General features: G+C 42.5%; 1 pseudogene; it reads right to left on the bottom strand.

The window, feature by feature from the left end:
• Positions 1 to 5,690: 5,690 nt before the first annotated feature.
• Positions 5,691 to 16,051, bottom strand: LOC117032151 (olfactory receptor 1J2-like; annotated as a pseudogene).
• Positions 16,052 to 16,324: the final 273 nt, after the last annotated feature.

The following is a 16,324-nucleotide window of genomic DNA, read 5'->3' as shown; positions in this document are numbered from 1 at the left end:
GTTTGGAGATGATTCAGCCCAATAACTTCACATAGATGAAGCTTGGAGTTTTGTTGTTGGTGGTGTCTTTTTCTACCTTTCTTTCTTTTGGGGGGATATTTAATGAAAGGAAAGGGTTGCAAAGTTCTGAATGATTCCTTCACACTCAGCTACATGAAAGTGATAGCAGATCTGTTTCAGGAAACAGGGACTTGCTTAGAGTTCAGTTATCTCAGCCAATGGTGCCCCACAAGGAGGGCCCTTAAGGAAATACTTGAGGTCATGGATGCAAATCAGATGCCCCAAAACAGACATGCACACCCAGCCACACTCACTGCACGAACAGCACACACCCTCCCGTTACTGAGAGGTGCCGTCTGACCCGTCCCCTTCCCGGGGAAGACAGTCAGCTGGGGCAGTGAAGCCTGTTCAGTCACAGGCAGTCACTAAACCACCACCCACACCTCATGCACGTGGTGACGCACCCACGGTGACATACACACAGGCAACAGCAAACAATACACATTCCTGCTCTCGCACACGTGTGTGTCACTCACAGACACAGCTCCCACGTGCACTAGCACACACTGCTGAGCTGAGGTTTGAGCCCTTCTGAGCTCGGTTCCTTGGTGAGTTCGGCCTCTTCTCCTCCAGCAGCGAGACAACACTCTCACTCCCGATGCTCAGCTCTCATCGCTCAGCTGTGATGCAGAAATTTATGACCATGGGTGTGAGTCAGGAGTCCCTAATCACACACTGGGAGGCTGGTAACTTGTCTCCACGCACTGAAACAGGGTCCAGATTGGATGTAACTCAGGAAATAGTCTGTGAGTCACATATGTAGTACACACATATACATGCAGCCACCAAATAACATGTACACAAGCATAGAGTACACACACACACATACACACAAGCACACTCACGAGCACAGTCTCATACACCACCCACAAGCCCACAGGCAGATCCATCACCAGGTGCAGATTTCCAGCTCTTCTGACCTGTACTCATCGTCGGTGACTTCAGACACCTGTTCCAGGCTGTTGCCCAGCTCCTCAGCTTCTCTTCAGGGGACTCAGTATCCAGATGAAAAGGACTATCTGTGGCCCTAGTGCTTCTAACAAACTTTCGGGTTCCTTAACCATCTACAGAGAAGTGAGTCTAAAGATAACAGTTAATTGGTAATGAGAGGACTGAAACAAAGTCCCCAGGCTTCTGGCTAATTTCCTCCTGTCCTTTGGGAAGCTGTGTGTCCAAGAGCCAAAGGTCTGGGGTCTCAGGGAATGGTGTCCCTGATGCCAGCTGTGACCTGGATGCCTGTGTTCTTTGGCGTTGTTCCAGCTGGGACACAAAAGACTTTTCAACTTTTTATTTTTTAAATGATTCTAAAGATAGAGTTGAGTTGTAAACATGACATAAAGAATTCCTGGGCAGGCTTCACCCAGATTCCCTAATGGGGAACATTTTACTCTGTTTACCTTCTCTATGTTTGTTTGTATGGATGTATGGATGTATAACTCAGGCTTAGATTTATGGCCGATGTACCACAGTGCTTATCATCAAGGCATGACACCAATTTTTGCACTTACTAGTGTTCTTGTCCTTGATCAATTGACTACAGTGGTGTCTGCCAGGTTCTCTACTGTAAAGTTACTGTTTTAACCTTGAAATTAATAGGTATCATTTGGGTAGGCAATTTTGAGACTATACAAGTTACCTTTTTCTTCAAATAATTTCACCCACTGTGTTTAACATCCGCTGGTGATTTTCTGTGACAAAGTTATCGCAAATGTGGAGGCCAAATGCTGGTTTTCTAATTCTAACGTTTCTTCTATTAATACAGTAATTAGTTGCATTCTCCTGTAAGAAGGATCTTTCCCTAATCCCCACTCATGAACACCTCTATTCCTATTTCTACATTAATACCACTACTAATGACCCACTAACTGCAGCTCAAAGCTTTGTTCCCAGGAGTTTTTATTTTATTGTGAGAGCATGTAGACAAAATCTGGGTTCAAGAATACTTAGCTTAGTTATTTTAGTTTCCCCTTAAGTCTAATAATGGTATTGATTTCAATGTACTTAGGTTCACTTGTTTTCTTTTATTCTCTTTACTTTATTCACCACCTCTTCTCCTTAATTTAGTGGTAATAGGTCACATGATCAAAACTATGCCAACAAATGTACTCATCACCCCATCTTTTCTACCAAGTCCCACCCACCTCCTGTAGGAGAGCAGTCTCACGAGTTTCTGATTTATTCTTCTTGTGTTTCTTTTACGTAAATGGACGAATACATGTATATTTTTTATTCCCCCTTCATTTGATACACAAAAGGTCGTGTGCTGTAGATGTGTTTTTTCCCATTTAACAATATGTCCTGGAAATCCCTCCATATTGATTCGTAGATATCTTTGCTGTTTTTTCACAGTTGCAAAGTACTCAATTGCGGTGCTGTCCCACAGAGTTTCCTTCAGGGGACCTAGAATGAGATGGTAGTGATGAATGTACTAAATGCCGCTGAATTGATACCTCAAATGGTTAAATCGGTCAATTTCATGTTATGCATATGTTAGCTACATTTTAAAAAAAATTTAAAGGGGAAGCAGGAAGTAACCTCTACAGAAAAGCATAAAATAATAATAATGTATGATTAATAAGTTAATAGATGGGGAATATAATAACAAAATATATATTTAATCAAAAGGGAGAGATAGAAGTGAGAATAATTACGAAATTGTCTCAAATAGAAACGTATACCGTGTTTCCCTAAAATAAGACCTAGCTGGACCATCAGCTGTATTCATCTTTTGGAGCAAAATTTAATATAAGATGTGGTCTTATTTTAATATAAGACGGGACGTATATAACATAACATAACATAACATAACATAACATAACATAACATAACATATGAAAGAAAGGGTTGCAAAATTCTGAATGACTCCTTCACACTCAGCTACATGAAAGTGATAGCAGATCTGTTTCAGGAAACAGGGACTTGCTTAGAGTTCAGTTATCTCAGCCAATGGTGCCCCAGAAGGAGGCCCTAAAGGAAATACTTAAGGTCATGGATGCAAATCAGATGCCCCAAACACACATGCACACCCAGCCACACTCACTGCTACCAACAGCACACACCATCCCATTACTGAGAGGTGCCGTCTGACCCGACCCCTTCCCGGGGAAGACAGTCAGCTGGGGCAGTGAAGCCTGTGTGTCACAGGCAGTCACTAAGCCACCACCCACAACCCCTTGCACATGGTAAGGTACCCACGGGAACATACACACAGCAACAGCAAACAATACACATTCCTGCTCTCACAAGTGTGTGTCACGCACAGACACAGCTCCCACATGCACTAGCACACACTGCTGAGCTGAGGTTTGAGTCCTGAGCTCGGTTCCTTGGTGAGTTCGGCCGTCTTCTCCTCCAGCAACCAGACAACACTCTCATCCCGATGCTCAGCTCTCATCGCTCAGCTGTGATGCAGAAATTTATGACTATGGGGTGAGTCAGGAGTCCCTAATCACACGCTGGGAGGCTGGTAACTTGGTCTCCACGCACTGAAACAGGGTCCCGATTGGATGTAAGTCAGGAAATAGTCAGGCTGTGAGTCACATGTGTAGTACAACACACATACATGCAGCCACCAACTGACATGTACACAGGCATACAGTACACACACACACACACACAAGCACACTCACGAGCACAGAGTCTCATACACCACCCACGAGCCCACAGGCAGATCCATCGCCAGGTGCAGATTTCCAGCTCCTCTGACCTGTACTCATCATCGGTGAGTTCAGACACCTGCTCCAGGCTGCTGCCCAGCTCCTCAGCTTCTCTTCAGGAGATTCAGTATCCAGACAAATAGAAGAACTAATGTGGCCCTATACAAATAAATGTGCTCATCTGCTCGTCTTTTCTACTTATCCCCACCTACGTCCTGTAGGACAGTAGTCTCACCTAGTTTCTGATTTATTCTTCTTGTGTTTCTTTACATAAAATGGACAAATACATGTATATTTTTATTTCCCCTTCATTGTTACACAAAAGGTAGCATGCTATAGATTGCATATTTTTCCATTTCACAATATGTCCTGAAAATCCCTCTATATTGATTCATAGTTATCTTGCTGTTTTTTTCACAGTTGCAAATATTCAATTGCGTTGATGTCCCACAGAAGTTTCCTTTAGAGGACCTAGAATGAGATGGTGTGATGAATGTACTAAATACCACTGAATTGATACCTCAAATGGTTAAAAAGACCAATTCATGTTATGCATATTATACTACATTTTTAAAATTTAAAGAGGAAGCAAGAAGTACTTTCTACATAAAGCACAGAAGAGTCATAGCATAATAATAATAGTTAGTTAATAGTTAAAGTTATACAATAATAATAATGTATGATTAATAAGTTAATAGATGGGTAATATAATAACAAAACATCTATTTAATCAAAGGGAGACATAGAAGTGGAGAATAATTATGAAAATGACTCAAATAGGAAACATATACCGTATTCACCAAAATAAGACCTAGCTGGATCTTCAGCTGTTATGCATCTTTGGAGCAAAAATTAATATAAGATGTGGTCTTATTTTAATATAATATAAGACCGGGTCTTATAATATAACATATCATAACATATCATAACATAATATATACCAGGTCTTATATTAATTATTGCTCCAAAAGACACATTAGAGCTAATGGTTGGCTGAATCTTATTTTGGGGAAAACATGGTAGTAATATGGAAGATATAAATTCAACATATTCTGATTGCATTAAGGTTATTAGATCAAATTGTCCAAAATATAGTAATTGTTGATTTACATAAAAACATCAAATTCCACCTTTACACTATTATATTAACATTGGACACCTCTCAGATATAAGGACATAGAAAGGTTCAAAGTAAAATAATGGAAAACGAATATTTTGCACATACTAGTAACAAGAAACGTGCATCTCCACTGTCTATACTATACTAGTCCCTATAGATGTAGATATAGATATCAAGTATCAATACTGTTATCAGAAGAAAATAGATGAGAAGTTCATGTCGGACCCATTGCTACAGAGTGATGAGAAATATCTCCTAGTTATAAATGCAGTGCTGTGCAGCTAAATGTAGTTTTTCAACTTCTCCTCTGTTGTTTTTTTAAGCCTTGCTTTGTAGCACTTGCCCATGTCCCTTGGGCATTGTAATTATTGTCCATATACAGTTGTAATTATTCTCATCATGGCTGATTTCAGTCCACCAAACGTGATGTCACTGAATGTGAGTTGGGGAAGACAGGCACAAAATCAGCTGAAAGCCAATGACAGAACGCTCAGCTCACCACTGCAATATTGTGCCCAAATCGTGTGTCCTGAATAACATACTATAAACAATATATAAGCAAGAACTGACATATCGCAAAGGAGAAAAAGACAAATCCACATTTACAATTGTGACATGTTTGCATAGGATTATGTACATGTCTTATAAGAGATGAACAAACAAAACATTAATTAGGGATAAAGAATTATCACCAATCCAAGGAGCAAACTTGCCGAGTTGACATATTCACAGCACTACATATGACAGCAGAATGCATGTTCTATTGAACTTATATGGAGATGTCGACCTACGCAATCATCTAGGAGAGAATAGCTCGCTGTGCTCATGACTGCGATGTGAGGATTTAGTGATTGTCACTTGAAGAAGTTAGCCCTATTGACAAACACACGTAGGGCCTGTTTTATGTCTCTGTTCCTCAGGCTATAGATGAAGGGATTCAGCATGGGTGTAACTGCTGTGTACATGACTGAAGCAATTATGTCTTTGGAGTCCCACGATGAAGAGAAAAAGTAAACACTTGCGAGAGTCCCGTAATAAAACGATACCACAAAGAGATGGGAGCCACAGGTAGAAGAGGCTTTCAAGAGTCTCTTCGTGGTGGGGACCCTCAGGATGATAGTCCCTATACAGATATAGGAGCCTAAGACACTCCCCAAAGGCAAGATGAAAAGTATTCCTCCCTCAGTGAAGAGGACCAGCTCATTGAGGAGCTGTCCGAGCAGCTCAGCTTCAGGAGCACAGTGAGCTCACATAAAAAGTGGTTGATGGTACTGTCAGCGACAGAAGGACAGTCGGGACCACGAGGAGGGTGTGCAAGAGGGCATGGACAAAGGAGACAACCCAGGTGCCAGCCACCAGCGTCACACACAACTCCTCCCTCATGATGCTGGGGTAGTGTAGAGGGTGACAGACGGCCACGTACCTGTCATATGCCATCACCGCTAGAAGGAGATTGTCAAAAGTACCAAAACTATGAAAAGATACAACTGAAAAATGCACCCTGCATAGGGGATGGATTGTCCTGAGTCAGCATGTCCATGAGCATCTTAGGGACGGTGACAGATGAAACAGCAACGTCAGAGCAGGCCAAGTGGCTGAGGAAGAAGTACATGGGCGTGTGCAGGCGAGCGTCCAGCCTGATGAGCAGGATAAGGAGCAGGTTCCCCAGCACCGTGGTCAGGTACATGGCCAGGAACAGGGCGAAGAACGCGCCCTGCTGCTCGGGCCGGATGGGGAGCCCCCGCAGGAGGAAGTGGGACACGCTGCTCTGGTTCTCAGGCCTCATGCTGCCCTGTGTCTGCTGGGGCTGGAGGAGGTTTGGGAATCTCAGGAACCTAGAAAGGATGACAGGACCATCACATCTCGTAGTCCTGCTCTGGGAAAACCATGAACTTGTAAGTCCCCTCTGTTAATTCCTCGCTCTGTGGACACAGGTGCCTTTGCTCCATCCCAGTCTGGCTCCATGGAAAACATCGCACCCTAATCAGCCAACAAGACGTCATGGCCCAGAAAGCAAGGGGGCGTTCAGAGTTTCCTTCAGCCATTATTATGGAACCTCGAGTCTGTGTCGGGACCTCTACCAGGACTGAGGTGCAGCAGTGAACAAGAAAGGAAGGTCCCTGCCCTCTGTGCGTGTAGAAAATGATGAGCATAGAGAGACCATTTCTGCCCAGGCCAGAGCCAAACCATAATAGTTCACTGCGGCAGAAGTAGTGGATGAGCCCGGCAAACTGGTACCAGTTGTTTCTGCCTTAAAGAAACACGTGAGACCCCAGTGCTGAGGCGCGTTAGGCGTTGTCACACTCCTGTGAAGCTGCCGCGTCCCGCTGACCTACAGCTGTAAACTCACGAACACTCTAGAAATGGGGGCCAGTCAAAGCCTCTTGAAGCCAGAATAGCTCCCAAATCAGAATCGTCCTCAAACTGTCTTTCCTAATAATGCTGAGCTTTTGGTGAACAGTTGGGTCTGGCTAGAACTTTACCTACATTTTCTAACTAAATGCACACATCAGCCTTACATTCCCAGATTTAAAACCTCTTTGTCGCCACGCAGCAGTCTACCTATCTGTCTCCTTGTACTTGTCCCCAAAGAAAGGAGAGTCTGTGAGACGGATCCTTTCAGGGACTTTGCTACACCTTTGTGTTTGTATCTTATGTCTCCCTGTTTGGCCCAAAGAAGACTGGAGAGTCAAAGACGGGTACGATTTTCCACGTGGAAAGCAACCTCAGACAGGCACAGTCGAGTGGGACCAACAGGAGAACCCAGGGGGTTCGTAGAGGTGGGCACAGCCCCCCACCTTCCCCAGGCTAAGGAAAGCCTCTGCCTGTGGCTGCATTCCTTCCCAAAACCTGCAAGGGAAGAGATTCAATGATGTGCTCTCCATCTATTCATATGCATCTAGGTTTTGTCCATTGGGGAAGTACAGACACCCTGAGACTTGTGGTGCAGCTGCCTGCAGGTAAGGGTGATTGGCTTGAATCAGTTTCCTATTGTAGTGTGTGGAATTCACAGATCTTGAGATTGACAAGCTTTATCTCCTTTGCTTCCCCACCTGACTAATAAAGCTGATGTAGAGGCCCGATTAGGCACCACAGCCCACAGCCCAGTCTTTGAGGCTGCCGGTCCCTTGGCCCTGGCACTTAAACTCTATTCATGGCTACTGTCTTTTCTTAACCCTGCGCTGCCCTCCTCGCTCCCCACAACCCTCATCGTGCTGGACGCGGCACCTCTTCACAGCTGCACTAAGAATTTGTGTTCTTTGACCTATTTAGGTTTAAGATATTGGAACAGAAATGACAAAAATTCCATAGGCACACAACAGTAGGGGAAGAATGACACCAACACAAACACATATATCTGTATCTATAATATATGAGATATATATAAATTGATATGTATTGTCTATAGATGTATATAGTATATAGTATATTGTCAAAAATGTACATAGTATATAGTGTGTGTGTGTGTGTGTGTGTGTGTATTATATATATATATATGTATTTTCTGTAGATTAAAGTTACCACGGGGGGTGGGAGATGAGGGTAAGGGGGATCAAATGTATGGTGATGGAAGGGGAACTGACTCTGGGTGGTGAACACACAGTGTAATTTATGGATGATGTGATACAGAATTGCACACCTGAAATCTATGTAATTTTACTAACAATTGTCACCCCAATAAATTTAAAAAATAGAATTAAAAAAAAAAAGTCTTTACAACATTATTGATTACATTCCCCAAATTGACTTTTGTATCCCCGTGGTAGTCTTGTGGGTACTGATTGTGTTTTCTAGTCCACTCACCTTCCCCCTTATCCCCGCCTCTCCCTCCCATCTAGCGGCCCTCAGTTTTTCCTCTGTGTCCCTGAGACTGTTTCTGTAGATGCCTGATCACTGCACTGTACACCTGAAGCTGAAGCTGAACAATAATGAATGTTAACTACAATTTTATATATATACAAGAAGCGGAGTACAGCATTAGGGATAGAGGCAATGGAAATGTTATGGTTGTATGAGATGTCAGAGGGGTGGTAGATGGGGGAAGGGAGTTATCACTGTGTGAGGGATATAAATGATAAATGTTTAACTATTACATTGTTTTGTACACATGAAACTAATACAAAATAAATAAATAAATAAATAAATAAATAAATAAAAATGTTTCAAGTTCAACCCTAAAAAAAAAAAAAGTTACCACGTATTAGCTACTCCATGGGGTTCAGTCCAGTACGTCTGTGTGATCAGAGCCCATGTTTTTAACCAATACACAGGAAACCTCCCTTCTGTTGGTTAGCGGGGGCCAAGCACAGTACATTATTTCAGAGTTGTGAGGACCCAAAGGTGTCCAAAATTTTCTTAGTCCCCTGCCTAGATAATTTCATTCCTTCATATTTATAAACTTTAAAACTGAAAAAAATTCTCAAATACATTAACTTCTATTTATACAAGAAATATTTACCAAGACCCTCCGTAAGATCCACAAGGCAAATGCAATTCTTTCCTTTTTTATACATGTGGAAACTGAGGCCAAAGAGTTAAGTAACTTTCTCAAGTTCTCACCATTATTTGATGGCGATTCAGCCCAATAACTTCACATAGATGAAGCTTGGAGTTTTGTTGTTGGTGGTGTCTTTTCTACCTTTCTTTCTTTTGGGGGGATATTTAATGAAAGGAAAGGGTTGCAAAGTTCTGAATGACTCCTTCACACTCAGCTACATGAAAGTGATAGCAGATCTGTTTCAGGAAACAGGGACTTGCTTAGAGTTCAGTTATCTCAGCCAATGGTGCCCCACAAGGAGGGCCCTTAAGGAAATACTTGAGGTCATGGATGCAAATCAGATGCCCCAAAACAGACATGCACACCCAGCCACACTCACTGCACGAACAGCACACACCCTCCCGTTACTGAGAGGTGCCGTCTGACCCGTCCCCTTCCCGGGGAAGACAGTCAGCTGGGGCAGTGAAGCCTGTTCAGTCACAGGCAGTCACTAAACCACCACCCACACCTCATGCACGTGGTGACGCACCCACGGTGACATACACACAGGCAACAGCAAACAATACACATTCCTGCTCTCGCACACGTGTGTGTCACTCACAGACACAGCTCCCACGTGCACTAGCACACACTGCTGAGCTGAGGTTTGAGCCCTTCTGAGCTCGGTTCCTTGGTGAGTTCGGCCTCTTCTCCTCCAGCAGCGAGACAACACTCTCACTCCCGATGCTCAGCTCTCATCGCTCAGCTGTGATGCAGAAATTTATGACCATGGGTGTGAGTCAGGAGTCCCTAATCACACACTGGGAGGCTGGTAACTTTGTCTCCACGCACTGAAACAGGGTCCAGATTGGATGTAACTCAGGAAATAGTCAGGCTGTGAGTCACATATGTAGTACACACATATACATGCAGCCACCAAATAACATGTACACAAGCATAGAGTACACACACACACATATACACACAAGCACACTCACGAGCACAGTCTCATACACCACCCACAAGCCCACAGGCAGATCCATCACCAGGTGCAGATTTCCAGCTCTTCTGACCTGTACTCATCGTCGGTGACTTCAGACACCTGTTCCAGGCTGTTGCCCAGCTCCTCAGCTTCTCTTCAGGGACTCAGTATCCAGATGAAAAGGACTATCTGTGGCCCTAGTGCTTCTAACAAACTTTCGGGTTCCTTAACCATCTACAGAGAAGTGAGTCTAAAGATAACAGTTAATTGGTAATGAGAGGACTGAAACAAAGTCCCCAGGCTTCTGGCTAATTTCCTCCTGTCCTTTGGGAAGCTGTGTGTCCAAGAGCCAAAGGTCTGGGGTCTCAGGGAATGGTGTCCCTGATGCCAGCTGTGACCTGGATGCCTGTGTTCTTTGGCGTTGTTCCAGCTGGGACACAAAAGACTTTTCAACTTTTTATTTTTTAAATGATTCTAAAGATAGAGTTGAGTTGTAAACATGACATAAAGAATTCCTGGGCAGGCTTCACCCAGATTCCCTAATGGGGAACATTTTACTCTGTTTACCTTCTCTATGTTTGTTTGTATGGATGTATGGATGTATAACTCAGGCTTAGATTTATGGCCGATGTACCACAGTGCTTATCATCAGAAGGCATGACACCAATTTTTGCACTTACTAGTGTTTCTTGTCCTTGATCAATTGACTACAGTGGTGTCTGCCAGGTTCTCTACTGTAAAGTTACTGTTTTAACCTTGAAATTAATAGGTATCATTTGGGTAGGCATTTTGAGACTATACAAGTTACCTTTTTTCTTCAAATAATTTCACCCACTGTGTTTAACATCCGCTGGTGATTTTTCTGTGACAAAGTTATCGCAAATGTGGAGGCCAAATGCTGGTTTTCTAATTCTAACGTTTCTTCTATTAATACATTAATTAGTTGCATTCTCCCTGTAAGAAGGATCTTTCCCTAATCCCCACTCATGAACACCTCTATTCCTATTTCTACATTAATACCACTACTAATGACCCACTAACTGCAGCTCAAAGCTTTGTTCCCAGGAGTTTTTTATTTTATTGTGAGAGCATGTAGACAAAATCTGGGTTCAAGAATAACTTAGCTTAGTTATTTTAGTTTCCCCTTAAGTCTAATAATGGTATTGATTTTCAATGTACTTAGGTTCACTTGTTTTCTTTTATTCTCTTTTACTTTATTCACCACCTCTTCTCCTTAATTTAGGTGGTAATAGGTCACATGATCAAAACTATGCCAACAAATGTACTCATCACCCCATCTTTTCTACCCAGTCCCACCCACCTCCTGTAGGAGAGCAGTCTCACGAGTTTCTGATTTATTCTTCTTGTGTTTCTTTTACGTAAAATGGACGAATACATGTATATTTTTTATTCCCCCTTCATTTATACACAAAAGGTCGTGTGCTGTAGATTGTGTTTTTTCCCATTTAACAATATGTCCTGGAAATCCCTCCATATTGATTCGTAGATATCTTTGCTGTTTTTTTCACAGTTGCAAAGTACTCAATTGCGTTGCTGTCCCACAGAGTTTCCTTCAGGGGACCTAGAATGAGATGGTAGTGATGAATGTACTAAATGCCGCTGAATTGATACCTCAAATGGTTAAATCGGTCAATTTCATGTTATGCATATGTTACTACATTTTAAAAAATTTAAAGGGGAAGCAGGAAGTAACCTCTACAGAAAAGCATAAAATAATAATAATGTATGATTAATAAGTTAATAGATGGGGAATATAATAACAAAATATATATTTAATCAAAAGGGAGAGATAGAAGTGAGAATAATTACGAAAATGTCTCAAATAGAAAACGTATACCGTGTTTCCCTAAAATAAGACCTAGCTGGACCATCAGCTGTAATTCATCTTTTGGAGCAAAATTTAATATAAGATGTGGTCTTATTTTAATATAAGACCGGGACTTATATAACATAACATAACATAACATAACATAACATAACATAACATAACATATGAAAGAAAAGGGTTGCAAAATTCTGAATGACTCCTTCACACTCAGCTACATGAAAGTGATAGCAGATCTGTTTCAGGAAACAGGGACTTGCTTAGAGTTCAGTTATCTCAGCCAATGGTGCCCCAGAAGGAAGGCCCTAAAGGAAATACTTAAGGTCATGGATGCAAATCAGATGCCCCAAAACACACATGCACACCCAGCCACACTCACTGTACCAACAGCACACACCATCCCATTACTGAGAGGTGCCGTCTGACCCGACTCCTTCCCGGGGAAGACAGTCAGCTGGGGCAGTGAAGCCTGTGTGTCACAGGCAGTCACTAAGCCACCACCCACACCCCTTGCACGTGGTAAGGTACCCACGGGAACATACACACAGGCAACAGCAAACAATACACATTCCTGCTCTCACAAGTGTGTGTCACGCACAGACACATCTCCCACATGCACTAGCACACACTGCTGAGCTGAGGTTTGAGTCCTTCTGAGCTCGGTTCCTTGGTGAGTTCGGCCTCTTCTCCTCCAGCAACCAGACAACACTCTCATCCCGATGCTCAGCTCTCATCGCTCAGCTGTGATGCAGAAATTTATGACTATGGGTGTAAGTCAGGAGTCCCTAATCACACGCTGGGAGGCTGGTAACTTGGTCTCCACGCACTGAAACAGGGTCCCGATTGGATGTAAGTCAGGAAATAGTCAGGCTGTGAGTCACATGTGTAGTACACACACATACATGCAGCCACCAACTGACATGTACACAGGCATACAGTACACACACACACACACACAAGCACACTCACGAGCACAGAGTCTCATACACCACCCACGAGCCCACAGGCAGATCCATCGCCAGGTGCAGATTTCCAGCTCCTCTGACCTGTACTCATCATCGGTGAGTTCAGACACCTGCTCCAGGCTGCTGCCCAGCTCCTCAGCTTCTCTTCAGGAGATTCAGTATCCAGACAAATAGAAGAACTAATGTGGCCCTATACAAATAAATGTGCTCATCTGCTCGTCTTTTCTACTTATCCCCACCTACGTCCTATAGGACAGTAGTCTCACTAATTTCTGATTTATTCTTCTTGTGTTTCTTTTACATAAAATGGACAAATACATGTATATTTTTTATTTCCCCTTCATTGTTACACAAAAGGTAGCATGCTATAGATTGCATATTTTTCCATTTCACAATATGTCCTGAAAATCCCTCTATATTGATTCATAGTTATCTTTGCTGTTTTTTTCACAGTTGCAAAATATTCAATTGCGTTGATGTCCCACAGAATTTCCTTTAGAGGACCTAGAATGAGATGGTGGTGATGAATGTACTAAATACCACTGAATTGATACCTCAAATGGTTAAAAAGACCAATTTCATGTTATGCATATTATACTACATTTTTAAAAATTTAAAGAGGAAGCAAGAAGTACTTTCTACATAAAGCACAGAAGAGTCATACAATAATAATAATAGTTAGTTAATAGTTAAAGTTATACAATAATAATAATGTATGATTAATAAGTTAATAGATGGGTAATATAATAACAAAACATCTATTTAATCAAAAGGGAGACATAGAAGTGAGAATAATTATGAAAATGACTCAAATAGGAAACATATACCGTATTTCACCAAAAATAAGACCTAGCTGGATCTTCAGCTGTTATGCATCTTTTGGAGCAAAAATTAATATAAGATGTGGTCTTATTTTAATATAATATAAGACCGGGTCTTATAATATAACATATCATAACATATCATAACATAATATAATACCAGGTCTTATATTAATTATTGCTCCAAAAGACACATTAGAGCTAATGGTTGGCTGAATCTTATTTTGGGGAAAACATGGTAGTAATATGGAAGATATAAATTCAAACATATTCTGATTGCATTTAAGGTTATTAGATCAAATTGTCCAAAATATAGTAATTGTTGATTTACATAAAAACATCAAATTCCACCTTTACACTATTATGTTAACATTGGACACCTCTCAGATATAAGGACATAGAAAGGTTCAAAGTAAAATAATGGAAAACGAATATTTTGCACATACTAGTAACAAGAAACGTGCATCTCCACTGTCTATACTATACTAGTCCCTATAGATGTAGATATAGATATCAAGTATCAATACTGTTATCAGAAGAAATAGATGAGAAGTTCATGTCGGACCCATTGCTACAGATGATGAGAAATATCTCCTAGTTATAAATGCAGTGCTGTGCAGCTAAATGTAGTTTTTCAACTTCTCTCTGTTGTTTTTTTAAGCCTTGCTTTGTAGCACTTGCCCATGTCCCTTGGGCATTGTAATTATTGTCCATATACATTGTAATTATTCTCATCATGGCTGATTTCAGTCCACCAACGTGATGTCACTGAATGTGAGTTGGGAAGACAGGCACAAAATCAGCTTAAAGCCAATGACAGAACGCTCAGCTCACCACTGCAATATTGTGACGCCAAATCGTGTGTCCTGAATAACATACTATAAACAATATATAAGCAAGAACTGACATATCGCAAAGGAGAAAAAGACAATCCACATTTACAATTGTGACATGTTTTGCATAGGATTATGTACATGTCTTATAAGAGATGAACAAACAAAACATTAATTAGGGAAAAAGAATTATTACCAATCCAAGTAGCAAACTAGGCCGAGTTGACATATTCACAGCACTACATATGACATCAGAATGCATGTTCTATTGAAGTTATATGGAGATGTCAACCTCGCAATCATCTTAGGAGAGATAGCTCTCTGTGCTCATGACTGCGATGTGAGGATTTAGTGATTGTCACTTGAAGAAGTTAGCCCTATTGACAAACACACGCAGGGCCTGTTTTATGTCTCTGTTCCTCAGGCTATAGATGAAGGGATTCAGCATGGGTGTAACTGCTGTGTACATGACTGAAGCAATTATGTCTTTGGAGTCCCACGATGAAGAGAAAAAGTAAACGCTTGCGAGAGTCCCGTAATAAAACGATACCACAAAGAGATGGGAGCCACAGGTAGAAAAGGCTTTCAAGAGTCTCTTCGTGGTGGGGACCCTCAGGATGATAGTCCCTATACAGATATAGGAGCCTAAGACACTCCCCAAAGGCAAGATGAAAAGTATTCCTCCCTCAGTGAAGATGACCAGCTCATTGAGGGAGCTGTCCGAGCAGCTCAGCTTCAGGAGCACAGTGAGCTCACATAAAAAGTGGTTGATGGTACTGTCAGCACAGAAGGACAGTCGGACCAAGAGGAGGGTGTGCAAGAGGGCATGGACAAGGGAGACAACCCAGGAACCAGCCACCAGCGTCACACACAACTCCTCCCTCATGATGCTGGGGTAGTGTAGAGGGTGACAGACGGCCACGTACCTGTCATATGCCATCACCGCTAGAAGGAGATTGTCAAAAGCACCAAAAACTATGAAAAAATACAACTGAAAAATGCACCCTGCATAGGGGATGGATTGGTCCTGAGTCAGCATGTCCATGAGCATCTTAGGGACGGTGACAGATGAAACAGCAACGTCAGAGCAGGCCAAGTGGCTGAGGAAGAAGTACATGGGCGTGTGCAGGCGAGCGTCCAGCCTGATGAGCAGGATAAGGAGCAGGTTCCCCAGCACCGTGGTCAGGTACATGGCCAGGAACAGGGCGAAGAACGCGCCCTGCTGCTCGGGCCGGATGGGGAGCCCCCGCAGGAGGAAGTGGGACACGCTGCTCTGGTTCTCAGGCCTCATGCTGCCCTGTGTCTGCTGGGGCTGGAGGAGGTTTGGGAATCTCAGGAACCTAGAAAGGATGACAGGACCGTCACATCTCGTTGTCCTGCTCTGGGGAAACCATGAACTTGTAAGTCCCCTCTGTTAATTCCTCACTCCTGTGGACACAGGTGCCTTTGCTCCATCCCAGTCTGGCTCCAGGAAAACATCGCACCCTAATCAGCCAACAAGACATCGTGGCCCAGAAACAAGGGGGCGTTCAGAGTTTCCTTCAGCCATTATTTATGGAACCTC

The sequence above is a fragment of the Rhinolophus ferrumequinum genome, chromosome 12 (assembly GCF_004115265.2).
Source record: "Rhinolophus ferrumequinum isolate MPI-CBG mRhiFer1 chromosome 12, mRhiFer1_v1.p, whole genome shotgun sequence".
Classification (NCBI taxonomy): domain Eukaryota; kingdom Metazoa; phylum Chordata; class Mammalia; order Chiroptera; family Rhinolophidae; genus Rhinolophus; species Rhinolophus ferrumequinum.
The sequence above is the reverse complement of the archived record's forward strand: the minus strand, read 5'-3'. Positions and strand labels throughout refer to the sequence as shown.